Genomic DNA, 27,424 nt, shown 5'->3' with positions numbered 1-27,424 from the left:
GGAATCTAGATACTAGATGGCAGATCTGAGGCCACAACCATTTTTATTGGCATGTCCTTTTCTATTCCGTAAATTGTACCCCTGGCATAACCCTAAACTGCTGGCTATCTATGCATACCACCACTCTGTGTTTCTTTTTCTATGACCTTTTTCCTGGATATAAATATTCATTCATCTCATTGAATTTCGAGCCATTTATGGCCGTTTCCATTTGAGAGCAGTCAATCTAAGGACCAGCTGCTCTCAAACTGTCTTGTTGGAAAATGTTGCTTTGATTGGCTGCAGCACTGATCAACGTATTCTGACAAAAGAGAAGTCCCACTGTGAGAATACAATGACACAGTAGGGCATATTCCCCCTATTCCCCCCTCCACTTCCATTGTGTGGATGAGAAACAAATACAGTATGTTTATGGGTAGCTTTAGCCCCTGTGACATTATTACAGAAGTTGAAAAAACCCTGCAGATTCAGAAACTTTGGGGATGGAATCATTGAGTCACCCAATGTAGATTCCTTCAGATGCAGGCTGTCTGCAGAACTGAATTTCTAATGAGACCTTGAATACTGAGACTAGGGATGGGCTTTATGTTTGTGTCGAACATAAGTTTGACTCGAACATTGGCTGTTAGCCAAACAGCGAACAATTTTGGGTGTTCGCGGTAAATTCAAAAGCCGCGGAACACCCTTTAAAAATCCATGGGAGAAATCAAAAGTGCTAATTTAAAAGGCTTATATGCATGGTATTGTCATAAAAAGTGTTTGGGGACCTGGGCCCTGCCCCAAGGGACATGTATCAATGCAAAAATAAGTTTTAAAAACGGCCGTTTTTTTGGGAGCAGTGATTTTATTAATGCTTAAAGTGAAACAATAAAAGTGTAATATTCCTTTAAATTTTGTACCTGGGGGGGTGTCTATAATATGCCTGTAAAGGGGCGCATGTTTCCTGCGTTTAGAACAGTCTGACAGAAAAATGACATTTCTAAAGGAAAAATTCATGTAAAACTACTGACTAATGAATTGTCGGTCCGGCAATACACATAAAAGTTAATTGATAAAAACAGCATGGAATTTTCTCACAGGGGAACCCCGAACCAAAATAAAAAAAAAAAATGCGTGGGGGTCCCACTAAATTCCATACCAGACCCTTATCCGAGCACGCAACCTAGCAGGTTGCAGGAAAAGAGGGGGGACGAGAGAGCACCCCCCCTCCTGAACCATACCAGGCCACATGCCCTCAACATTGGGAGGGTGCTTTGACGTAGCCCCCCAAAGCACCTTGTCCCCATGTTGATGGGGAGAAGGGCCTCATCCCCATAACCCTTGTCCGGTGGTTGTGGAGGTCTTATTGGAATCTGGAAGCCCCCTTTAACAAGGGGACCCCCAGATCCCAGCCCTCCCCCTGTGTGAAATGGTAAGGGGGTACAAAAGTACCCCTACCATTTCACCAAAAAACTGTCAAAAATGTTAAAAAACACAAGAGACGGTTTTTGACAAGTCCTTTAATAATTACTTCTTCTTCCATCTTCTTTCTTCTGGTCTTCCTTCGGTGTTCTTCTTCTTCCTCCATCTTCTCCCTCCACTCTTCTCGTCCCGCATCTTCCTCTGGCTTCTCCTCTGTTCCGTCCGCACGATCCACCTCAGTGGGAGTCTTTTGCCGTGTGACACTTCGGTTCTTCTGACACTTCTTATATTACGGAGGGCAGGGCCACCCGGTGACCCCGCCCTCCTCTGATGCATGGGGACTTCCCTGTGGCTTTCCCCATGTTGTCAGAGGGGGCGGGGTCACCCGTTTACATAACTGGGTGACCCTGCTCCCCTCTGACAACACGGGGAAAGCCACAGGGAAGTCCCCGTGAATTCCCAGTGCATCAGAGGAGGGCGGGGTCACCGGGTGGCCCCGCCCTCCATTATATAAGAAGTGTCAGAAGAACCAAAGCATCACACGACAGAAGACTCCCACTGAGGCGGATCATGCAGACGGAGAGGAGAAGAACCCAGAGGAAGATGCGGGATTAGAAGAGCAGAGGAAGAAGAAGATGGAGAAGAAGAAGATGGAGGAAAAAGAAGAACACCGAAGGAAGACCAGAAGAAAGAAGATGGAAGAAGAAGAAATTAATAAAGGACTTGTCAAAAACCGTCTCTTGTGTTTTTTAACCTTTTTGACACTTTTTTGTGAAATGGTAGCGGTACATTTGTACCCCATTACCAATTCACACAGGGGGGCAGGATCTGGGGGTCCTTTGTTAAAGGGGGCTTCCAGATTCCGATAAGCCCCCCGCCCACAGACCCCACAACCACCGGGCAAGGGTTGTGGGGATGAGGCCCATCTCCCCATCAACATGGGGACAAGGTGCATTGGGGGCTACCCCAAAGCACCCTCCCAATGTTGAGGGCATGTGGCCTGGTACGGTTCAGGAGTGGGGGCGCTCTTTTGTCCCCCCTCTTTTCCTGTGGCCTGCCAGGTTGCGTGCTCAGATAAGGGTCTGGTATGGATTTTTTGGGGGACCCCACAACATTTTTTTTTTAATTTTGACGTGGGGTTCCCCTTAAAATCCATACCAGACCTGAAGGGTCTGGTATGGATTTTGACAGGGACCCCCACGCCATTTAAAAAAAAAAAATTTTGCCACGGGGTTCCCCTTAATATCCATACCAGACCTGAAGGGCCTGGTATGGAATTTAGGGGGACCCCACGCATTTTTTTTTTTTTTTTAAATTTTGGTTCAGGGTTCCCCTGTGGGTAAATTCCATGCCGTTTTTATCAATGAACTTTTATGTGTATTGCTGGACCGACAATTCTTTATAGCCGGCGCTAGCGATAGTAGTTTTACATGACTTTTTTTCCTTTAGAAATGTCATTTTGCTGTCAGAATGTTCTAAACACAGGAAACATGCGCCCCTTTACAGGCATACTATAGACACCCCCCAGGTAGGAAATTTAAAGGAATATTACATTTTTATTGTTTCACTTTAAGCATTATTAAAATCACTGCTCCCGAAAATGTCTGTTTTTAAAACTTCTTTTTGCATTGATACATGTCCCCTGGGGCAGGACCCGGGTCCCCAAACACTTTTTATGACAATAACTTGCATATAAGCCTTTAAAATGAGAACTTTTGATTATTCATGTTCGTGTCCCATAGACTTTAATGGTGTTCGCGTGTTCTAACAAACTTTTTGCCTGTTCCTCATGTTCTGGATGCGAACCGAACCGGGGGGTGTTTGGCTCATCCCTAACTGAGACTTCCATTTTCCTAGGCTGCATTTCTTTCCCTAGTTATTCCCAGTTCTGTATACAGAAACTATATAATGCATTTTGTGTGATACTTACTCCTGACCCCTGCACTCTGTGCTTTACTCCTTACCCCTGTAATGTGTGCATTATGCACTCTTAACCCCTTCACTCTGTGTGTTATGCACTCATGATCCAGAGCTCAGTAGGCTCATGTTTTATATTATATATTTACCCCTAACTATACCTTTTAGCCATTTTATGCACTGCATAATTTCTATGCTCAGTGTGCATTTTGTTCTTATAGCTCAATGCCTGGCTCTTTTTTACAATTGTCTGTGACCAATTGTTTTAGGATGTGTAGGAAATAGGGGAGTGAATATGAGGGGGTAAGGAGTGGTTTATAGATATTGCTAAAATGGGCATAATCAGTAGATCATTTTCAGATTTAATTTTTAAAATAACCTTATTCTGGGTACGTGGGTGTTACTGTGGGTGTGTGTGTAGGTAGTGACAAGAAAGCAGATAACTCTCCTGTTTTTTTTTTTTTTTGGGGGGGGGGGATACACACACTGCCAGAATAGTTGTGAAAACAGCAGTCCATGGCAATATTCAAGTGTTGTGACAGTGCTTGAATTAACAATAGTATACACCTGCTCTAGCGTGAACAGATTTAAGCTTCCCCCACCTCTGGCCTGTTCATATACAACTCCCCTATTTGCACTTCCATCACTGGAACGGATGATCATATTAAATGTGGAGGAGTCAGGCTGTGCAACACAACCTCAATCTCTCCACAGCATCTGTGTTGTATGTATCCATATGTCTCCCTGGTGTTCTGACTGGCTGTCACCAGAAGAAATGCAGAGGAGCAGAGCTACACAGTTCAAATAATACTGCCTATTCCCCAGCATTTGATTCTGCTGCTATTGTTTGTGCCAAATTATTGTGGGTTACTTTGCTTCAGTGTGCTTCTCCCCCATGTAGTATTATGCAGCAATGCAGTCAGTTCCAGCTGCACAGGAATGCAGCTGGCACTGACTGTCTTGCAGGAATTCTCATGTTGATCAATTAAAGCCATTAAGTGCTGCTAAAAAGTACATTGCATCCCTAATGTACCCTGGAAGGTCCTTTATTGCAATGTGTCAACTTTCTCACTGATCTGTACATTTCCACATGTATACCTAGTGTAACCAGCTGCTGGACTGCCGACCACAGCAATAGGGTGACCACATTTTCAAACTGCCATTCAGGGACACCCCCCCCCCAAAAAAAAGATGATTTTTGACAAATTTTTTTGCCGATTTTTGGGGCAGGGGCGTACGAAATCAGAGGGCCCGTGTGCAAGATTAAAAGTGGGCCCTAGGCATCAAGAACAACAATATGGTGCGCAAAGCGTGTCGTAATGAACTGTGGACATGTCTTAAATTGCACTAAATATTGGCTTAAAGGGGGTGTTCTTAAAGAGAGTCTGAGATGACTTGTATAGTGCAGAATGTGGTAATGTTAAATAGGGAATGCAGAGTGTATGGCGGTGGGTAATATGTACAGGAGAGGAGTGCGGAATGTATGGCGGTGGGTAATATGTACAGGAGAGGAGTGTGGAGTGTATGACAGGGGGTAATATGTACAGGAGAGGAGTGTGGAATGTATAATGGTGGGTAATATGTACAGGTGAGGAGTGTGGAGTGTATAATGGTGGGTAATATGTACAGGTGAGGAGTGTGGAGTGTATGGCGGGGGGTAATATGTACAGGTGAGGAGTGTGGAGTGTATAATGGTGGGTAATATGTACAGGTGATGAGTGTGGAATGTATGGCGGTGGGTAATATGTACAGGTGAGGAGTGTGGAGTGTATGGCGGGGGGTAATATGTACAGGTGAGGAGTGTGGAGTGTATAATGGTGGGTAATATGTACAGGTGAGGAGTGTGGAGTGTATGGCGGGGGGTAATATGTACAGGTGAGGAGTGTGGAGTGTATGGCGGGGGGTAATATGTACAGGTGAGGAGTGTGGAGTGTATAATGGTGGGTAATATGTACAGGTGAGGAGTGTGGAATGTATGGCGGTGGGTAATATGTACAGGTGAGGAGTGTGGAGTGTATGGCGGGGGGTAATATGTACAGGTGAGGAGTGTGGAGTGTATAATGGTGGGTAATATGTACAGGTGAGGAGTGTGGAGTGTATGGCGGGGGGTAATATGTACAGGTGAGGAGTGTGGAGTGTATGGCGGGGGGGTAATATGTACAGGTGAGGAGTGTGGAGTGTATAATGGTGGGTAATATGTACAGGTGAGGAGTGTGGAATGTATGGCGGTGGGTAATATGTACAGGGGAGGAGTGTGGAATCTGTATGGCGGTGGGTAATATGTACAGGTGAGGAGTGTGGAATCTGTATGGCGGTGGGTAATATGTACAGGTGAGGAGTGTGGAATGTATGGCGGTGGGTAATATGTACAGGTGAGGAGTGTGGAGTGTATGGCGGGGGGTAATATGTACAGGTGAGGAGTGTGGAGTGTATAATGGTGGGTAATATGTACAGGTGAGGAGTGTGGAGTGTATGGCGGGGGGTAATATGTACAGGTGAGGAGTGTGGAGTGTATGGCGGGGGGTAATATGTACAGGTGAGGAGTGTGGAGTGTATGGCGGGGGGTAATATGTACAGGTGAGGAGTGTGGAGTGTATGGCGGGGGGTAATATGTACAGGTGAGGAGTGTGGAGTGTATAATGGTGGGTAATATGTACAGGTGAGGAGTGTGGAATGTATGGCGGTGGGTAATATGTACAGGTGAGGAGTGTGGAGTGTATGGCGGGGGGTAATATGTACAGGTGAGGAGTGTGGAGTGTATAATGGTGGGTAATATGTACAGGTGAGGAGTGTGGAGTGTATAATGGTGGGTAATATGTACAGGTGAGGAGTGTGGAGTGTATGGTGGGGGGTAATATGTACAGGTGAGGAGTGTGGAGTGTATGGCGGGGGGTAATATGTACAGGTGAGGAGTGTGGAGTGTATAATGGTGGGTAATATGTACAGGTGAGGAGTGTGGAATGTATGGCGGTGGGTAATATGTACAGGTGAGGAGTGTGGAATCTGTATGGCGGTGGGTAATATGTACAGGTGAGGAGTGTGGAATCTGTATGGCGGTGGGTAATATGTACAGGTGAGGAGTGTGGAATCTGTATGGCGGTGGGTAATATGTACAGGTGAGGAGTGTGGAATGTATGGCGGGGGGTAATATGTACAGGTGAGGAGTGTGGAGTGTATAATGGTGGGTAATATGTACAGGTGAGGAGTGTGGAATGTATGGCGGTGGGTAATATGTACAGGTGAGGAGTGTGGAATCTGTATGGCGGTGGGTAATATGTACAGGAGAGGAGTGCGGAATGTATGGCGGTGGGTAATATGTACAGGAGAGGAGTGTGGAGTGTATGACAGGGGGTAATATGTACAGGAGAGGAGTGTGGAATGTATAATGGTGGGTAATATGTACAGGTGAGGAGTGTGGAGTGTATAATGGTGGGTAATATGTACAGGTGAGGAGTGTGGAGTGTATAATGGTGGGTAATATGTACAGGTGAGGAGTGTGGAATGTATGGCGGTGGGTAATATGTACAGGTGAGGAGTGTGGAGTGTATAATGGTGGGTAATATGTACAGGTGAGGAGTGTGGAGTGTATAATGGTGGGTAATATGTACAGGTGAGGAGTGTGGAATGTATGGCGGTGGGTAATATGTACAGGTGAGGAGTGTGGAGTGTATAATGGTGGGTAATATGTACAGGTGAGGAGTGTGGAGTGTATGACAGGGGGTAATATGTACAGGAGAGGAGTGTGGAATGTATAATGGTGGGTAATATGTACAGGTGAGGAGTGTGGAGTGTATGGCGGTGGGTAATATGTACAGGTGAGGAGTGTGGAATCTGTATGGCGGTGGGTAATATGTACAGGAGAGGAGTGCGGAATGTATGGCGGTGGGTAATATGTACAGGAGAGGAGTGTGGAGTGTATGACAGGGGGTAATATGTACAGGAGAGGAGTGTGGAATGTATAATGGTGGGTAATATGTACAGGTGAGGAGTGTGGAGTGTATAATGGTGGGTAATATGTACAGGTGAGGAGTGTGGAGTGTATAATGGTGGGTAATATGTACAGGTGAGGAGTGTGGAATGTATGGCGGTGGGTAATATGGACAGGTGAGGAGTGTGGAGTGTATAATGGTGGGTAATATGTACAGGTGAGGAGTGTGGAGTGTATAATGGTGGGTAATATGTACAGGAGAGGAGTATGGAGTCTATGGCGGGGGGTAGTTAGTGGAGAGAGGAGGAAGAGGAGTGCAATATCACCTCCTGATAGTCTGTCAGCCACTGCTATACCACTTTGGTGGTGGGGCACTCAGAAGGATGTAAGGCGGCACTCTGGAGGCACTAAGGGGGCACCATGGAGGTGGTAAGGGGGGATGTAATGGGGCACTCTGGCGGTACTAACTTAGTCAGAGCCCCCTTACGTCCTCCGGGGTGCCCCCTTAGTGCCTCCTTACATCCTCCTCCAGAATTGCCCTGAATCTCTAGCAAAGTTCCCAGGATTGCAGACGGTACAATTGTCCCCTCAATAGCAGCCAGTTTGTCTTTGAAGATGGGGAAGGGGGCAAGTTGTCAAAGAAGAATACTTGCAGTGATTTTGGGGGATAAGAGCATGCTGTATGTGCTAGGGGGCACACTTTGGGAGGGGAGAGAAATTGTACTGGAAGGGGGGTTAAATAAAAGATCTGACCCCCCCCCCCAGCACACTATATCTCCCCTCCTAAAGTTCCCCCCAGCACATACAGCATGCTCTTATCCCCCAAAATCACTGCAAGTATTCTTTTTTGACAACTTGCCCCCTGTCTCTGTGTCTCCTTCTCCTGCAACTTAGTGCCAAGCATTAATATTCTGTACAAACCTCAGATCAGCATGTCCCATCCTGTTGAGTCCTGTGTCCATTCACCTCCCCCTCCTTCTCCTGTCTGTGACATCCGAGCCGAGGAACAGGGGGAGGGGACTTCAGTCGTGTGTTAGTGTGAGGTGGGCAGGAGTGGGGAGGAAGGGAGAGGGAGAGATGCCGTACACACTGTAATCGCAGCGTGTGGGAACAGAAACACCCCACACAAGCTGCAAGCCAGTCACTCACTGGAGCCGGAGGTGAAAGAACCAGCAGTGACTCCCAGCAGCACTGGCGCGGAGGAGGAAGTTAAATCCTCCTCCGCTTTCGACGCTGGGCAGTGACGTCACTGGTTGCCTGATGCCAGGCGGCTATAGCAACCAGTGATCAGGAGTAGGTTGAGGAGGTGGAAGCGGAGCCAGAGCCAGCGCTATAGCGGCTCGGTCCGCCCCTGTTCCCAGATTGTCAGTTTCATTCCGGGACACTGTATTGTCCCGGAACGAAGGTGCCCGGGACCGGGGACAAAGATGTAAATTACGGGATAATCCCGGGCAATCCGGGACACGTGGGCACCCTACACAGCAATCACATCTGCAACATTGCCACAGGGAGACCAGAGCATTCTCTCACCCTATAATTTGCACTATTGAATCTGCAAAGGCATTCAATGGAGACACTGAGGGGGGCTCCCCTTTCTACAGTGAGAGTTTACAGCTCCACCACAGGGACTGATGAGAGGACACAGCCCATTGTTCACACTGCTAGCAAGAACTGAGTTACTGGAGGCAAGACATACTAAGCCTTTGCTGCACTTTTACTACACCTATACTGCATACTGGTTTACCAAAACTGTCGTTAATTCCCTCAAGAATAGCGAGCAGGACAAACACACCCTGTATTAAACCATCCTGAAAGGCCCTTCTGTTCCCTTCTCCCCCCTTCTCCCCCTTCCTTTATTTTTATGGACAGTGCACATCCAATCAGTCTGGGTCAGGGGTCTCAACCTGGTGGCCCTCCAGCTGTTGCACAACTACAAGTCCCATCGTGCCTCTGCCTGTGGGAGCCATGCTTGTAACTGTCAGCATTGCAATGTCTCATGGGACTTGTAGCTTTACAACAGCTGGAGGGCCCCCGGTTTGAGACCCCTGGTCTAGGTCTAGCTTAGTCACCATTAAAGTGTGTGTTAACCTAAAAAAAAAAAATGGATCCTGTTTTATTTAACTGCTTAAGGACCAGCTGCCGCAGTTATCCTGTGGCAGGTTGGCTCCCCTGCATGAATCATCAACATAGTATGGCGACTCGTGCAAGCGCAGTGGCGGGAGTGTGCCCACGGGTCGGGCGGACTCAATAACCACCGTCAGCCCGCGATCGCCTGATACAGAGGCAGAATGGGGATCTGCCTTTGTAAACAAGGCAGAGAGGTCTACTGTTCCCAGTGATCGGGAACAGTGATCTCTGTCATGTCCCAGGCAGCCCAAGCCCCCTACAGTTAGAACACACCCAGGGAACACGGTTAACCCCTTGATTGCCCCCTAGTGTTAACCCTGTGCATTTTTATAGCAATGATCAATGTAATAATGTTACTGATCCCGAAAAAGTGTCTTTTGCGGTCATATTTGTCCGCTGCAATGTTGCAGTCCCACTAAAAATCGCAGATCGCCGCCATTACCAGTAAAAACAAAAAAAAATTAATAAGTCCCTAAATCTATCCCATAGTTTGTAGACGCGATAACCTTTGTGCAAACCAAATATGCTTGATGCAATTTTTTTTTTACCAAAAATATGTAGAAAAATATATAGGCCTAAACTGATGAATAAATTTGTTTTTTTATATATTTTTTTTGGACATGTTTTATAGCAAAAAGTAAAAAAAAACCATTTATTTGTTTTCAAAATTGACGCTTTTTATTTGTTTATAGCGCAAAAATAAAAACCACATAGGTGATCAAATACCACCAAAAGAAAGCTCTATTTGTGTGAAAAAAAGGACTTCAATTTTGTTTTGGTACAGCCTCGCATGACCGAGCAATTATCAGTTAAAGCGACACAGTGCTGTATTGCAAAAAATGGCCTGGTCATTAAGGGGGTAAATCCTTCCGGTCCTTAAGTGGTTAAAGCATGTTATACAGCACAGTGCTTGTGCTGTGTAATTTGGCCCCTTCTATCCCCTGAAGTACCTGACTGATCCTGACAGTTTCTGCCCTCCCCCTGTAAACTGATCACCATTTATCATGGCAGCTGAGCCCTGACACCGTGGTCACATTACGTGCCTCTAGGGATGAGCTTCGTGTTCGAGTCAAACCCATGTTCGACTCGAACATCGTCTGTTCGATCGTTCGCCAAACTGCGAATTATATGGGCCATTTGCGCCAAATTCGAGTGGCGCGTCACGGCCCATAATTCACTGCGGCATCAAAGTGCATTGCTGGCTGATGATTGGCCAAGCATGCACTATGACCCGCATGCTTGGCCAATCACAGTGCCGTCTGTACAGAGAGCTGTAATTGGCCAAAGCCAGGGTGACTTTGGCCAATTATGGCTCAGGGGGTTTAGTACACGCCCCACACTATATAATGCCGCCTGCACGTCGGCCCTGTGTAGTGTGTTCCAGCGTTGAGAGACAGACAGAGAGACAGTGTCATTTGATTTAAGTTAGATAGATTAGGCAGGACAGTCAGTCAGTTAGCTGCACTTACAGTGTATTGTGTATATATATGCATCCCAGGTGTTGTGTGTATATATATATTTATATATATATACACATACACTGTATTTAGTTTAGCTAGATCTGTTCTTGTTATTCTCTTCCTACTGACAGGCAGGCAGGTGTTGTTACAGTATTTACAGCTACCTGAAGAAAATTGCTGGTGTTCTTCTGATCCTATTAGTACCACAGTCAGGCAACTACAGTATTTACAGTTAGTGTAGTGCGTCCTCTGCACAGTGTTCAGCTAAAGCTTATAATAGAAAAACAAACCCCAGTATATCTACTGTGATCAAACAAGTGGCTACTACGGCAACAAATAGTCAGCACCTGGGTATGTTTCTAAAAATTACAAAATGTATTATTCCATCTAAGAATGTGCTACAACAATCATAAAATGCACCTATATAAAATGAAACCAGCTGCACACTGTATGCTTCGCCGGATGCTACCAAAAGAGGTCACCCAAGCAAGCAAAATTTTGATGAACACTTACAAGAAAGAGAGAAAAAACATGCACATGGACATACAAAGACATCAAGACATAAAAACAACCACAACACAAACGGTCCGGACACCAGTCTGCCATTCACAGTGGAATTGAAGTGCGATAAAATCGCATTAATGCACACAACATATGTGAAAAAAGGGAAAAATGGGAATAATCCCAGATTCTTTTGTCCCCGGAGGGATTTTTTTCAATATTACTGTGAGTGGCCCCCCAGGGGTACCTGTAGTGTGGTATCAGTGGTTGGCTAATGACTGGTATACAAGTTGGGTAAGATGAATTGTGCTGTCACACGGGTGTATAACACCCTGCTGTATATATTTATTTAAATTCTTTGTGTTGCCTTAATGTAAATATAGCAACCCTTAGCAAACAAGGACAAATTGCAGACAAAATCCTTCAGTGTATACTTCAGGCATCCACTAGTTGCTGTTGTAACACAGATGTCCCATATCTCATACATCAAACAACATATTTCAATCCAATCCCGCAGCTATAGCTACCTGTAGAAGATTGGTGTGTTTTTCTGATCCTATCACTACCGCAGGCAGCTACATTATTTACAAGTTAGTACAGTGCGACCTCTGCACGGTGTTCAGCTAAAGCTACAAGTTAGTGTAGTGCGACCTCTGCACAGTGTTCAGCTAAAGCTACAAGTTAGTGTAGTGCGACCTCTGCACAGTGTTCAGCTAAAGCTACAAGTTAGTGTAGTGCGACCTCTGCACAGTGTTCAGCTAAAGCTACCTGTAGAAGGTTGGTAGTGTTTTCCTGATCCTATCACTACCGCAGGCAGCTACATTATTTAAACGTTAGTGTAGTGCGTCCTCTGCACAGTGTTCAGCTAAAGCTACCTGTGGAAGGTTGGTGGTGTTTTCCTGATCCTATCACTACTGCAGGCAGCTACATTTTTTAAATGTTAGTGTAGTGCGTCCTCTGCACAGTGTTCAGCTAAAGCTACCTGTAGAAGGTTGGTGGTGTTTTCCTGATCCTATCACTACCGCAGGCAGCTACATTATTTACAAGTTAGTGTAGTGCGACCTCTGCACAGTGTTAAGCTAAAGCTACAAGTTAGTGTAGTGCGACCTCTGCACAGTGTTCAGCTAAAGCTACAAGTTAGGGTAGTGCGACCTCTGCACAGTGTTCAGCTAAAGCTACAAGTTAGTGTAGTGCGACCTCTTCAGTGTTCAGCTAAAGCTACAAGTTAGTGTAGTGCGACCTCTGCACAGTGTTCAGTTAAAGCTACAAGTTAGTGTAGTGCAACCTCTGCACAGTGTTTAGCTAAAGCTACAAGTTAGTGTAGTGCGACCTCTGTACAGTGTTCAGCTAAAGCTACAAGTTAGTGTAGTGCGACCTCTGCACAGTGTTCAGCTAAAGCTACAAGTTAGTGTAGTGTGACCTCTGCACAGTGTTCAGCTAAAGCTACAAGTTAGTGTAGTGCAACCTCTGCACAGTGTTCAGCTAAAGCTACCTGTAGAAGATTGGTGGTGTTTTTCTGATCCTATCACTACCGCAGGCAGCTACATTTTTTAAACGTTAGTGTAGTGCATCCTCTGCACAGTGTTCAGCTAAAGCTACCTGTAGAAGGTTGGTGGTGTTTTCCTGATCCTATCACTACCGCAGGCAGCTACATTATTTACAAGTTAGTGTAGTGCGACCTCTGCACAGTGTTAAGCTAAAGCTACAAGTTAGTGTAGTGCGACCTCTGCACAGTGTTCAGCTAAAGCTACAAGTTAGGGTAGTGCGACCTCTGCACAGTGTTCAGCTAAAGCTACAAGTTAGTGTAGTGCGACCTCTTCAGTGTTCAGCTAAAGCTACAAGTTAGTGTAGTGCGACCTCTGCACAGTGTTCAGTTAAAGCTACAAGTTAGTGTAGTGCGACCTCTGCACAGTGTTCAGCTAAAGCTACAAGTTAGTGTAGTGCGACCTCTGCACAGTGTTTAGCTAAAGCTACAAGTTAGTGTAGTGCGACCTCTGTACAGTGTTCAGCTAAAGCTACAAGTTAGTGTAGTGCGACCTCTGCACAGTGTTCAGCTAAAGCTACAAGTTAGTGTAGTGTGACCTCTGCACAGTGTTCAGCTAAAGCTACAAGTTAGTGTAGTGCAACCTCTGCACAGTGTTCAGCTAAAGCTACCTGTAGAAGATTGGTGGTGTTTTTCTGATCCTATCATTACCGCAGGCAGCTACATTATTTACACGTTAGTGTAGTGTGACCTCTGCACAGTGTTTAGCTAAAGCTATCTGTAGAAGGTTGGTGGTGTTTTCCTGATCCTATCACTACCACAGACAGCCACATTATTTAAACATTAGTGTAGTGCGTCCTCTGCATAGTGTTCAGCTAAAGCTACGAGTTAGTGTAGTGCGACCTCTGCACAGTGTTCAGCTATAGCTACAGGTTAGTGTAGTGCGACCTCTGCACAGTGTTCAGCTAAAGCTACCTGTAGAAGGTTGGTGGTGTTTTCCTGATCCTATCACTACCGCAGGCAGCTTTATTATTTAAACGTTAGTGTAGTGCATCCTCTGCAGAGTGTTCAGCTAAAGCTACCTGTAGAAGGTTGGTGGTGTTTTCCTGATCCTATCACTACCACAGGCAGCTACATTATCTAAATGTTAATGTAGTGCATCCTCTGCACAGTGTTCAGCTAAAGCTATGAGTTAGTGTAGTGCAACCTCTGCACAGTGTTCAGCTAAAGCTACAAGTTAGTGTAGTGCGACCTCTGCACAGTGTTCAGCTAACGCTACAAGTTAGTGTAGTGCGACCTCTGCAGTGTTCAGCTAAAGCTACAAGTTAGTGTAGTGCGACCTCTGCACAGTGTTCAGCTAAAGCTACCTGTAGAAGATTGGTGATGTTTTTCTGATCCTATCACTACTGCAGGCAGCTACATTATTTACACGTTAGTGTAGTGCATCCTCTGCACAGTGTTCAGCTAAAGCTACCTGTAGAAGGTTGGTGGTGTTTTCTGATCCTATCACTGCCGCAGGCAGCTACATTATTTAAATGTTAATGTAGTGCGTCCTCTGCACAGTGTTCAGCTAAAGCTACGAGTTAGTGTAGTGCGACCTCTGCACAGTGTTCAGCTAAAGCTACCTGTAGAAGATTGGTGGTGCTCTCATACTAATAATACTACAGGCAGGCAGTTGATTTTGCTAGCTGCAGTATCAGTATATATATATATATATATATATATATATATATATATATATATATATTCCAGCTTAGTGCAGCTACATCTCACTGCAGGCCATTAGTATGTCTGGAAGGCCAACAAGGAGAGGCAGACAGTCCCAAGACAATAAAAGAGGGCAAGCAGGCTCTGTGTCTAGAGGCAACAGTGCTGGTCATGGTCACGGTGCATCCTCATCAGCACGTGGCTGTGGGACACACATGGCCTTTTTTTCGGCAGCTGGCCATGTTGAGCCGCAACATGTGGAAGACTTGGTCGAGTGGATGACCAAGCCGTCCTCATCCTCCTCATCCTCTCTCACCCATGCTCAGGGTACTTCGTCTGGCAAAGCTGCTGCCAACCCAGCCTCTTCCCTCGGCTCAATGGAACCAGTCACTCATTCTCTAGCCCCCCCATGTCCCCCTGAGGAGTCCCCGAACTGTTTGACCACAGTGTTGGGTACATGTTCCTGGAGGATGCCCAACATTTTGAAGGCTCCGATGATGGTACTCAGCTAGATGAAGGCAGTAACGTGAGCCCAGACAGAGGGGGTGCCCAAGAAGGACATCAATCTGGCAGTCATGTTGCCCCTGCTGCAGTATACTGCCAGGTTGCTTCAGTGATGAGGAGGGAGGGGGTGATGAGGTCACAGACTCCACGTGGGTACCTGATAGGAGAGAGGAGGAGGAGCAGGCACATCACCAACGAGGCAGGATGCCCTCCAGGGGCAAGGTTAAGGGCAGCACACTGACTGCATCACCCTGCAAAGCTCCACATGTGCAGGGTGCTGCTGTCTCTGCGCCTTATTCTAAAAGGCCTTTTTTGAGACGAGTGCATCAGATCGCACCGCTGCTATTTGCAACATATGTCTCAAGCGTATCTCGCGTGGCCAAAACATCTCCCGCTTGGGCACCACATGCTTGACCAGACATACAGTATGTTGACCTGCCATGCAGTTCGTTGGCAAGCATACCTAAAAGACCCACACCAAAGAACAAAGAGGACCTCTCCTTGCTCCTCATCAGCTGAGATCTCCAACCCAATCATACTTTCAGTCCTCTCTGAGACCTGCACTGAGAGGAATGAAGGTTTAGAATTAGGTGTGTCACAGCCAAGTTCTTGTGGACAATCTGCTATCGGTACACTGACGTCAGATTGTACCAGGCAAATTTCCCCGACCCAGCTGCTGCACCACCGAAAGAAGTTCGCTCCCAGCCATCCACATGCCCAGCGGTTGAATGCTAGCTTGGCAAAATTGCTAGCACTTCAACTGCTACCTTTTCAGTTGGTAGACTCTGCCCCCTTCCGTGAGTTTGTGGAATGTGCGGTTCCTCAGTGGCAGGTACCCAAACGCCACTTTTTATCACGGAAGGCGATTCCGGCTTTCTACCAGCATGTGGAAGGCAATGTCCATGCCTCACTGGACAGGGCGGTCAGCGGTAAGGTGCATATTACCGCTGACTCATGGTCCAGCAGGCATGGACAGGGACATTACCGAAGTTTCATGGTGCATTGGGTGACTCTGCTGGCAGCTGGGAAGGATGCAGGACAAGGTGCAGTAGTGTTGGAGGTTGTTCCACTACCACGCCTCCACAATGCTACTACTGGTGATTCTGACACACCTCTCTCCTCCACCCTCTCCCATTCTTCTTCCTCCATGGCCTCTTCCTGTGCTTTGTCCTCAGAACCAGTGGTGCTCCGTAGGCATTCAAGGGGCTACGCAACTACGCAGGCCAAAAGATGCCATGCGGTGCTTGAGCTGGTGTGCTTGGGGGACAGGAGCCACACTGGGGCAGAGGTTCTGTCAGCTCTGCAGGGGCAGCTTCAGAGGTGGTTGACGCCACGCCAACTTAAGGCAGGAATGGTGGTTTGCGACAATGGCACCAACCTCCTCTCCGCCCTCCGACAGGGACAACTGACCCATGTGCCCTGTTTGGCTCATGTCCTTAACTTGGTGGTGCAGCGGTTCTTGGGCAGGTACCCGGACTTACAGGATGTCCTGAGGCAGGCCAGGAAAGTCTGTGTGCATTTCCGCCGGTCATATAATGCCAGTGCTTGGCTGGCTGACCTCCAAAAGGAATTTAACCTGCCCAAGAACTGCCTAATCTGTGACATGCCCACCAGGTGGAACTCAACGTTGGCCATGCTGCAGCGGCTGCACACGCAGCAAAGGGCCATCAATGAGTACCTGTGCGACTATGGCACCAGGACAGGGTCAGGAGAGCTTGTTTTTTTTCCCCACGCCAGTGGGCCATGATCAGGGATGCATGCACTGTCCTGTCACCATATGAGCAGGCCACGAGGATGGTGACAGTGCATGCATCATTGAAACTGTCCCCCTTGTCCACCTGTTGGAGCACACGCTGCATGGAATAATGGACAGGGCACTTGAGGCAGAACAGAGGCAGGAAGAGGAGGACTTCCTTAGCTCTCAAGGCCCTCTTTATCCAGACAGTGTTCCTGCATGCCCGCCGATCACACAGGAAGAGGAGGAGGAGGAGGAAGAGGAAGAGGAGGATTGTGTCAGCATGGAGGTGGAGCCTGGCACTCAGCATCAGTAGCAGTCTTTAAGGGATCATTTACAGTCCCAAGAAACCCATGGACTTGTGCGTGGCTGGGAGGAGGTGGCTGTGGATCATGTCGTCCTTAGTGACCCAGAGGATTCCGGACCAAATGCCTCAGCAAACCTACGCTGCATGGCGTCCCTGATCCTGCAAAGCCTGCGGAAGGATCCTCGTATTCGTGGTATCAAGGAGAGGGATCAATACTGGCTGGCAACCCTCCTTGAGCCACGTTACAAGGGTAAGGTTGCGGACCTTATCTTGCCGTTGCAGAGAGAGCAGAGGATGAAACATCTTCGGGAGGCCTTGCAGAAAGGTCTGTGCAACGCGTTCCCAGAGACTGAGAGGTTACAAACTCCTGTTCCTGGACAACGTGTTGCTGAGGCATCGGTCAGTCAAAGAAGGAGCAGTGGAGAAGGTGGCCATCTGACCGATGCGTTCAGACAATTTTTTAGTCTGCAGCCCCAAGGTATGATCGGTTCCAGCAACCATCGCCAGCGTCTGTTTTACATGGTGCAGGAATATCTAGGGGCAAGATCTGACTTGGACACCTTTCCCACCGAAAATCCTCTGGGTTACTGGGTCTTGAGGATGGATCACTGGTCAGAGCTTGCACAGTATGCAATTGAGCTACTGGCCTGTCCTGCATCCAGCGTTCTTTTGGAACACACATTCAGTGCTGCTGGAGGTTCTGTAACCGATCACAGGGTGCGCCTGTCCACCAACTCGGTCGAACGACTGACCTTCATAAAAATGAATCAGTCTTGGATCACCACCAGCTACCAAGCACCTGATGCTGATGTAACCGAATAATTTTTTTTGAAATGTCAGATCCCTTCAAGACTGCCTATGCTGATGCTGAGTGACTATCCTCTTCCTCCTCAATGATCATGCTGATAGCTTGTAAGAATATTTTTGGTTCTGGGCACCGCCACCAGTGGCTAAGGCCCAATTTTTCAGCCCCTGTTTAACAGGGGCATGTAATTACAATTTTTGATGCAATATTTTGCAAGGAGGGTTCGTTGCTGCACCCAACTAGAGTATTTGTGAGGGGTTGCAGTGTTGTGGCACCAGCACCAGTGCCTAAGGCCCAATTTTTCAGCCCCTGTTTAGCAGGGGCGTGTAATTACAATTTTTGATGCAATGTTTTACAGGAGGGCTCATTCCTGTGCTCCAACTAGAGTATCTGTGAGGGGTTGCAGTGTTGTGAAACCAGCAACAGTGCCTAATGGGGCATACACACAATCTGACTTTTCGGCTACAAAAGTCAGACGGACGCCGACAGACCAAATCCGGCGGACAATCCAATCATGTGTGGGCTTCCCCCGGACTTTCAGCGGACATTTCCAGTTGTAAATCTAACGGAATTTAGATTTGGAACTTGCTTCTAATCTTTACGTCATAACTCCGCCGGACCCAGAAATCCGCTCGTCTGTATGCTAGTCTGACGGACAAAAACCCACGCTAGGGCAGCTATTGGCTACTGGCTTCCTTATTTTAGTCCGGTGTACGTCATCACGAATCCGTTGGACTTTTGTGTGATCGTATGTAGGCAAGTCCGTTCATTAGAAAGTCCGCCGCAAGTCCGCCAAAAGTCCGTTGAAAGTTTGTCGGACAGTCTGTCTGACTTTTGTAGCCGAAAAGTCTGACCGTGTGTACACCCCATAAGGCCCAATTTTTCAGCCCCTGTTTAGCAGGGGCATGTAATTACAATTTTTGATGCAATATTTTACAGAAGGGCTCATTCCTGCGCTCCAACTAGAGTATCTGTGAGGGGTTGCAGTGTTGTGGCACCAGTGCCCAAGGCCCAATTTTTCTGCCCCTGTTCAACAGGGACATGTAATTACAATTCTTGAACTAATATTTCACAGCAGGGCCCATTTCTGCGCCCACCAAGAGTAACTGTGAGGACTTAGTGTTGTGGCACCAGCACCACCACCACCAAAGGCCCAATTTTTCTGACCCTGTTCAACAGGGGCATGTAATTACAATTCTTATTCTAATATTTCACAGCAGAGCCTGTTCCTGCGCCCACCAGGAGTAACTGTGAGAGCTTACAGTGTTGTGGCAACACCAACACCTAAGGGCCCAATTTCTGCAGAGTATATAGGGCAGGCCCCTACTTTCAAACATCCACTTACAAACTCCTACTTGCAAACGGAAAGAGACAACAGGAAGTGAGATGAAATCTACCCCTAGGAAGGGAAATTCTCTCCTGTAAGAGTTAATATGGGAAAAACTTTTCTCCTTTCCACTGATGCTTTATCACCAATCCTTGTTTCACTAAAAACCCCAAATTGTCAAATAACATTTGTCATTTAGACAGAAAGTGAGGTAAAATCTTCTGAAGAGGTGCACAGACAGCAAAACAAATGTCATAGGGGTGATAACCCTTCCCTATGTTTTCCAAAAAGCTTGAAAATAGATTTTTTGGCTGGAGCTACACTTTAAAAATGTACCAGTTCAAAATTACAAACAGATTCTACTTAACAACAAACCTACAGTCCCTGTCTTGTTTGCACCGCCTGTATACTGCTGTTCAGAGGGCCTGGGGCCCCACGCCTTTCCTTTTTTTAATTTGGGTGCGCGGTTCCCCTTAATATCTATAAAAGACCCAAAGGGCCTAGTAATGGACTCGGGGGGGGGGGGGGGTACCCATGCCATTTGTCTCACTGATTTTCATCCACATTAAAGCCGTAAGCAGTTTTAATTGACTTTTATTCCTTTAAAAATTTCATTTTGTGCAGGGACTGTTCTAAGCACGGGAAACACGCACCACTTTACAGGCATACTATAGACACCCCCCAGGTACGATATTTAAAGGAATATTTAACTTTTTTTTTTTTACTTTAAGCATCATTAAAATCATTGCTCCTGAAAAAAACGTCAGTTTTTAAAACCTTTTTTGCATTGATACATGTCCCCTGGGGCATGACCCGGGTCCCCAAACCCTTTTTAGGACAATACCATGCAAATAAGCCTTTATAATTATCACTTTTGATTTTGAACGTTCAAGTCCCATAGACATCAATGGGGTTCTAAAGTTCGCGCAAATTTTTGGTCCCCCTCACACCCTCCCTCCCTACCTGTCAGCTCCTGTGTTAGTGCCAGCCTCCTCCCCTCCTGCTGTTAAAGCTACATTAAAATTTTCATACCATCATCTGTGTTTAATAATCCTGTGTGCCCCTGTGCCTTATAAAAATAAGCCGTTTTTTAACAGTTTTCAGAGCGCCGCTCACGTGACCCGCTGCCTCTCTCCTCCTCCCCTCCCGACTGACGTCAGGGGGGGTTGTTCGGCCCTGCCCACTGCAGCTGTCAGACGGGGGGAGCAGAACGGCGATGGGTCATGTGAGCGCCGAGCTCAGGTGCAGGGGCTCACAAGATTATTAACCACAGATGATGGTATAATTGACATATGGTGGCTTAACAACCACTTTAATACACTTTGACAATATAGTTCCTTTGTTCAGAAAATTAAACTTTATTACTGCTGCTGCACTTGCTAATATGGACGCCAAGTGTCATCTTATGCCTAGTCCTTATTACTAATCAACCTTTATACTAAACTGTGTTATTAATATTGTTAATCCATTTCTATGCTTGCTTCATTACCAACCATATCAGGTGCCCCTAATCTATCCCTTATTATATGTGCTCCAACTTTGGAGTCTCTTATAGCGATTAGACTGCAGTACAACGGGGTGCTGTGATGCGGCCACAGCAGCTTGCACATGTATTTTCAATTGTGTGCAAACTAAACCCCTTGGTTTTAACATGAACTGTTAATTTGGGTTTGTTGCCGACTGGCTTGTAAGTGAACTGCGAATATCTCTTTGTTGTTCTTTGACATGTGTTTCCCTTGCATGTGCTCTTTGCTGCAAAGGCCAATTATAGGTTGGGGTGGTTGCCATTTGTTTGTACTATTGGCAATTGGTGAAGGGACACACTGGATACCTTTGCTGCTATTGCTGGGTGTCCAGTGTATCCCTGTACCTTTAAGAAGGGGTGGGCTCCCTCCAGGCATACCTGCCTATCCATTATTTTATATGTGCTTCAACTTTGGAGACTCTCAAATTATAGCGTCAGGACTGGGGTGCTGTGACCTGGCTGCTGTAGCTTATGCCTTTATTTGCAAATGTGTATAATCTAAACCCCTTGGTTTTAACATGAACTGTTAGGATCAATAGGGTTTTTTGCAGGTTGGCTGGCAAGTGAGCTGGAAAGGCTGCAAAGGCCTGTTAGAGGTTTGGATGGTTCCCATTCGATTATATTAAGTTTGCCATTATTAACTGGTTCATTGCCTGTTTGCACTTTGGTGCAGTACTATTACTTGGTACTAAGTATTACTTTCAGTAATTCTCTGTAATATTGCATGCTTTGTACGCTCATCCTAGTGTGTCAGAGAGGCTGACATTTTTAAGAGGTTGAGGCAAAGAACAGACCGACCATCCTAACCAGAGGCTCTTATAGAGGTAGTAATACACTAGTAACTTCCAATCAAAGTGACTTCTCAGTTCAGAAGTAGGGATGAGCTACGAGTCGAACTCATGTTCGACTCGAACATTAGCTGTTCGCAAGTTCGCCGAACAGCGAACAATTTGGAGTGTTTGTGGCAAATTCGCGGCAGAACACCCTTTAAAAGTCTATGGGAGAAATCAAAAGTGCTAATTTTAAAGGCTTATATGCAAGTTATTGTCATAAAAAGTGTTTGGGGACCCGGGTCCTGCCCCAGGGGACATGGATCAATGCAAAAAAAAGTTTTAAAAACGGCCGTTTTTTCAGGAGCAGTGATTTTAATAATGCTTAAAGTCAAACAATAAAAGTGTAATATCCCTTTAAATTTCGTACCTGGGGGGTGTCTATAGTATGCCTTTAAGGGGCGCATGTTTCCCGTGTTTAGAACAGTCTGACAGCAAAATGACATTTGGAAGGAAAAAACCCATTTAAAACTACCCGCGGCTATTGCATTGCCGACAATACACATAGAAGTTCATTGATAAAAACGGCATGGGAATTCCCCACAGGGAAACCCCGAACCAAATATTAAAAAAAAAAAATTATGTGGGAGTCCCCCTAAATTCCATACCAGGCCCTTCAGGTCTGGTATGGATATTAAGGGGAACCCTGACCAAAATTAAAAAAAAAAATGACGTGGGGTTCCCCCTAAATTCCATACCAGACCCTTCAGGTCTGGTATGGATTTTAAGGGGAACCCCGCGCCAAAAAAAAAAAAAAAAACGGCGTGGGGTCCCCCCAAAAATCCATACCAGACCCTTATCCGAGCACGCAACCTGGCAGGCCGCAGGAAAAGAGGGGGGGCGAGAGTGCGCCCCCCCTCCTGAACCATACCAGGCCACATGCCCTCAACATTGGGAGGGTGCTTTGGGGTAGCCCCCCAAAACACCTTGTCCCCATGTTGATGAGGACAAGGGCCAGGGTTGTGGGGGTCTGCGGGTGGGGGGATTATCGGAATCTGGAAGCCCCCTATAACAAGGGGACCCCCAGATCCCGGCCCCCCCTGTGTGAAATGGTAAGGGGGTACTTACCCCTACCATTTCACTAAAAAACTGTCAAAAATGTTAAAAATGACAAGAGACAGTTTTTGACAATTCCTTTATTTAAATGCTTCTTCTTTCTTCTATATTCCTTCATCTTCTTCTTCTTCTGGTTCTACTGGCTCTTCTGGTTCTTCCTCTGGCATTCTCGTCCAGCATCTCCTCCGCAGCGTCTTCTATCTTCTTCTCCTTGGGCCACTCCGCACCCATGGCATGGGGGGAGGCTCCCGCTCTTCTCTTCATCTTCTTTTTCATCCTCTTCTCTTCTTCCTTCTTCTCTTCTTCATTTTCTTCTCCGGGCCGCTCCGCATCCATGCTGGCATGGAGGGAGGCTCCCGCTGTGTGACGGTGTCTCCTTGTCTTAACGGTTCTTAAATAACGGGGGGCGGGGCCACACGGTGACCCCGCCCCCTCTGACGCACGGGACATGACGGGACTTCCCTGTGGCATTCGCCGTGATGTCACAGAGAAGTCCTGTCAAGTCACCGTGCATCAGAGGGGGGCGGGGTCACCGGGTGGCCCCGCCCCCCATTATTTAAGAACCGTCAGACGAGGAGACGCCATCACACAGCGGGAGCCTCCCTCCATGCCAGCATGGGTGTGGAGCGGCCCGGAGAAGAAAATGAATAAGAGAAGAAGAGAAGAAGGAAGAAGAGAAGAGGATGAAGAAGAAGATGAAGAGAAGAGCGGGAGCCTCCCCCCATGCCATGGGTGCGGAGCGGCCCGAGGAGAAGAAGATAGAAGACGCCGCGGAGGAGATGCTGGACAAGAACGCCGGAGGAAGAACCAGAAGAGCCAGAAGAACCAGAAGAAGAAGAAGATGAAGGAAGATAGAAGAAAGAAGAAGCATTTAAATAAAGGAATTGTCAAAAACTGTCTCTTGTCATTTTTAACACTTTTGACAGTTTTTTAGTGAAATGGTAGGGGTAAGTACCCCCTTACCATTTCACACAGGGGGGGCGGGATCTGGGGGTCCCCTTGTTAAAGGGGGCTTCCAGATTCCGATAAGCCCCCCGCCCGCAGACCCCCACAACCATCGGCCAGGGTTGTGGGGATGAGGCCCTTGTCCTCATCAACATGGGGACAAGGTGTTTTGGGGGGCTACCCCAAAGTACCCTCCCAATGTTGAGGGCATGTGGCCTGGTACGGTTCAGGAGGGGGGGGCGCACTCTCGTCCCCCCCTATTTTCCTGCGGCCTGCCAGGTTGCGTGCTCAGATAAGGGTCTGGTATGGAATTTAGGGGGAACCCCACGTCATTTTTTTTTTAAAATTTTGGTCGGGGTTTTCCTGTGGGGAATTCCCATGCCGTTTTTATCAATGAACTTCTATGTGTATTGTCGGCAATGCAATAGCCGCGGGTAGTTTTAAATGGGTTTTTTCCTTCCAAATGTCATTTTGCTGTCAGACTGTTCTAAACACGGGAAACATGCGCCCCTTTACAGGCATACTATAGACACCCCCCAGGTACGAAATTTAAAGGGATATTACACTTTTATTGTTTGACTTTAAGCATTATTAAAATCACTGCTCCTGAAAAAACGGACGTTTTTAAAACTTTTTTTGCATTGATCCATGTCCCCTGGGGCAGGACCCAGGTCCCCAAACACTTTTTATGACAATAACTTGCATATAAGCCTTTAAAATTAGCACTTTTGATTATTCATGTTTGTGTCCCATAGACTTTAACGGTGTTCGCATGTTCGAGCGAACTTTTTTCCTGTTCGCATGTTCTGGTGCGAACCGAACAGGGGGGTGTTCGGCTCATCCCTATTCAGAAGTGTCAGGCAACTGACTAGTACTACATAACCTGGGCAAATTATAAGCTTTACAGAGATGTTTCCACAATTAGTTTTTTGGGGTTTTTTTATACAGGAAAGCCATTTCAAATGGAGAAGCTAATACTGTCCAATCTTCAAAAAATACTGTATTCAGAGTTTTACACTTGGCTCCCCGATTGAGAGATTGCATTTTTATGGAGTCCTTAACCACTTGCCGACCGCCTAACGACGATATACGTCGGCAGAATGGCACAGGCAGGCAAAATCACATACCTGGTACGTGATGCCTTGCCGCGGGTGGGGGGTCTGATCAGACCCCCCCGGTGCCATAGGCGGTCGGCTCTTGTTCGCGGGTGATGAGAGGTGAGGGGGAGGCCATCCATTGATGGCCACCCCCTCCCGATTGCTCCCAGTGAATGAAATGCTTCCTCTCCCTCTGTAATGTAAACAGAGGGAGAGGAAGTGATGTCATCCCTCCTCGAGCCGGTCTTTTCGATCCGGCGCCAAGGAGAGAAGACATCCGAGTAAGTTGCACCAACACTACACGGTCAGTAAAACACTCCAGGCACACTTGTCACCCCCCTTCACCCCCCGATCACCCCCCTGTACCCCCTGTCACACTGACACCAATAGCAGTTTTTTTTTTGCATTGGTGTCAGTTTGTGACAGTTATAAGTGTTAGGGCAGTTAGGTTAGCCCCCTTTAGGTCTAGGGTACCCCCCTTTAGGTCCAGGGTACCCCCCTAACCCCCCCTAATAAAGGTTAACCCCTTGATCACCCCCCGTCACCAGTGTCACTAAGCGATCATTTTTCTGATCGCTGTATTAGTGACACAGGTGACGCTAGTTAGGGAGGTAAGTATATAGGTTCGCTGTCAGTGTTTTATAGCGACAGGGACCCCCATATACTACCTGCTAAAGGTTTTAACCCCCTGATTGCCCCCTAGTTAACCCTTTCACCAGCGATCACCGTATAACTGTTACGGGTGACGCTGGTTAGTTGGTTTGTTTATTATAGTTTATTATAGTTTTAGGGCACCCGCCGTTTATTACCTTATAAAGGTTTAACCCCCTAATTGCCCGGCGGTGATATAAGTTACGTTTTTAGGATCAGATACGGTCTGCGTCGCCCCAGGCAGCGTCAGGTTAGCGCCAGTACCGCTAACACCCACGCACGCAGCATACACCTCCCTTAGTGCTATAGTATCTGAACGGATCGATATCTGATCCGATCAGATCTATACTCTCCAGCAGTTTAGGGTTCCCATAAACACAGTGTTAGTGGGATCAGCCCAGATACCTGCTAGCGCCTGCGTTTTGCCCCTCAGCCCAGCCCAGCCCACCCAAGTGCAGTATCGATCGATCACTGACACTTACAAAACACTAAGCACACATAACTGCAGCGTTCGCAGAGTCAGGCCTGATCCCTGTGATCGCTAACAGTTTTTTGGTAGCGTTTTGAATCAGTCGCTAACAGTCAGGAGCTTTTTTGCCTGTGAGTCTCACTAGTGTACCCCTAAATTTAGAGCCCAAAATGGCAAATCGAAGGTACACTAGTGAAGAGGCCTACAGGTTTCTGAGCATGACAGATAGTGAAGAGGAAGTCACTCATCTGTCAGATTCAGGCTCAGAATATGATCCTGTAGAGGACAGCGGCTCCATGACAGATAGCTCTGACAACGAAGTTGTGGTCCCTGCTAAGGTCAGGCATACCAGACCCCAATCTTCTTCTGTCCTTGAAGTGCAAGAACCACAGGTCCCTCATATGGAGCAGAGAAGTACTAGTGCCGCTATTCCTTCTGGTGAACTGGCAAGCATCAGCGGCCTAGTACACCCTGGTCGTACATCCAGCACTGCAGTATCACGTGGTGAAATGGCGAGTCCCATAAGTGCAGTTCAAGCTGGTGAGGTGGCAAACACTAGTAGTGTCCCGCTGCCACCAAGAAGATGAACACAGGCCTGTCGTGCCCATAGTGCCCTTCCTGCTGCATTCGCCAATCCGAATTGGGTACCCACAACTTCTGCAGCACCCGTACTGCCCCCATTTACTGGCCAACCCGGAATTCAGGTGGAAACAGTTGACTTTACGCCACTGGATTTTTATTCGCTGTTTTTCACCGAAGATCTCTATAGATCTATTGTGGACCAAAGCAATTTGTACGCTGGTCAACACATCGCCGCTAATCCCCAGTCCTCCCTTGCCAGAGATTGGAAACCAATTACGGTTTCCGAATTTAAGATCTTTCTGGGCCTTTCCCTCCTCATGGGCTTGAATAAAAAGAGTAAGTTGCGGTCATATTGGTCCACTGACCCAATATACCATTTGCCCTTGTTCTCTGCTTCCATGGCCAGGGCACGATACGAGCAGATTTTGCAGTTCATGCACTTCAACGACAATGAACTCTGTCGTCCTCGTGGAGACCCTGGATATGATCGGCTCTACAAAATTCGGCCCCTCGTAAACCACTTCAACCAACGTTTTGCAGACTTGTTTACTCCCCATCAAGTTGTCTGCATTGATGAGTCCCTGATTAAATTTTCTGGCCGCTTGTCATTCAAACAGTACCTTCCCAGCAAGCGTGCCAGATACGGGGTCAAGATGTATAAGCTCTGTGACAGGGCCACAGGCTATACATGTAGTTTTATGGTTTACGAGGGCAAAAATAGTCACGTAGAGCCGACAAACTGCCCTGACTACATAGGAAGCGCTGGCAAGATAGTGTGGGACTTCCTGTCACCCTTATTCGGAAAGGGGTACCACTTGTACGTGGACAATTATTACATGAGCGTGCCACTTTTTAGCCACCTTTTTGATCATCAGATTGGAGCATGTGGCACCGTGCGACCTAATCGCCGGGGCTTTCCCCAGCGGCTTGTAGATTCCCATCTTAGGCTGGGGGAGAGAGCCTGCTTGCAGTATAATAACTTGCTCGCTATGAAGTGGAGGGACAATAAGAATGTTTTCGTTCTTACCTCCCTTCATGCAGACACAATGGTCCAAATTACTACAGCA

Source organism: Aquarana catesbeiana, linkage group LG08 (genome assembly GCF_042186555.1).
Source record: "Aquarana catesbeiana isolate 2022-GZ linkage group LG08, ASM4218655v1, whole genome shotgun sequence".
In the NCBI taxonomy this organism is placed as follows: Eukaryota; Metazoa; Chordata; class Amphibia; order Anura; family Ranidae; genus Aquarana; species Aquarana catesbeiana.
This window is presented reverse-complemented; position numbering follows the sequence as displayed.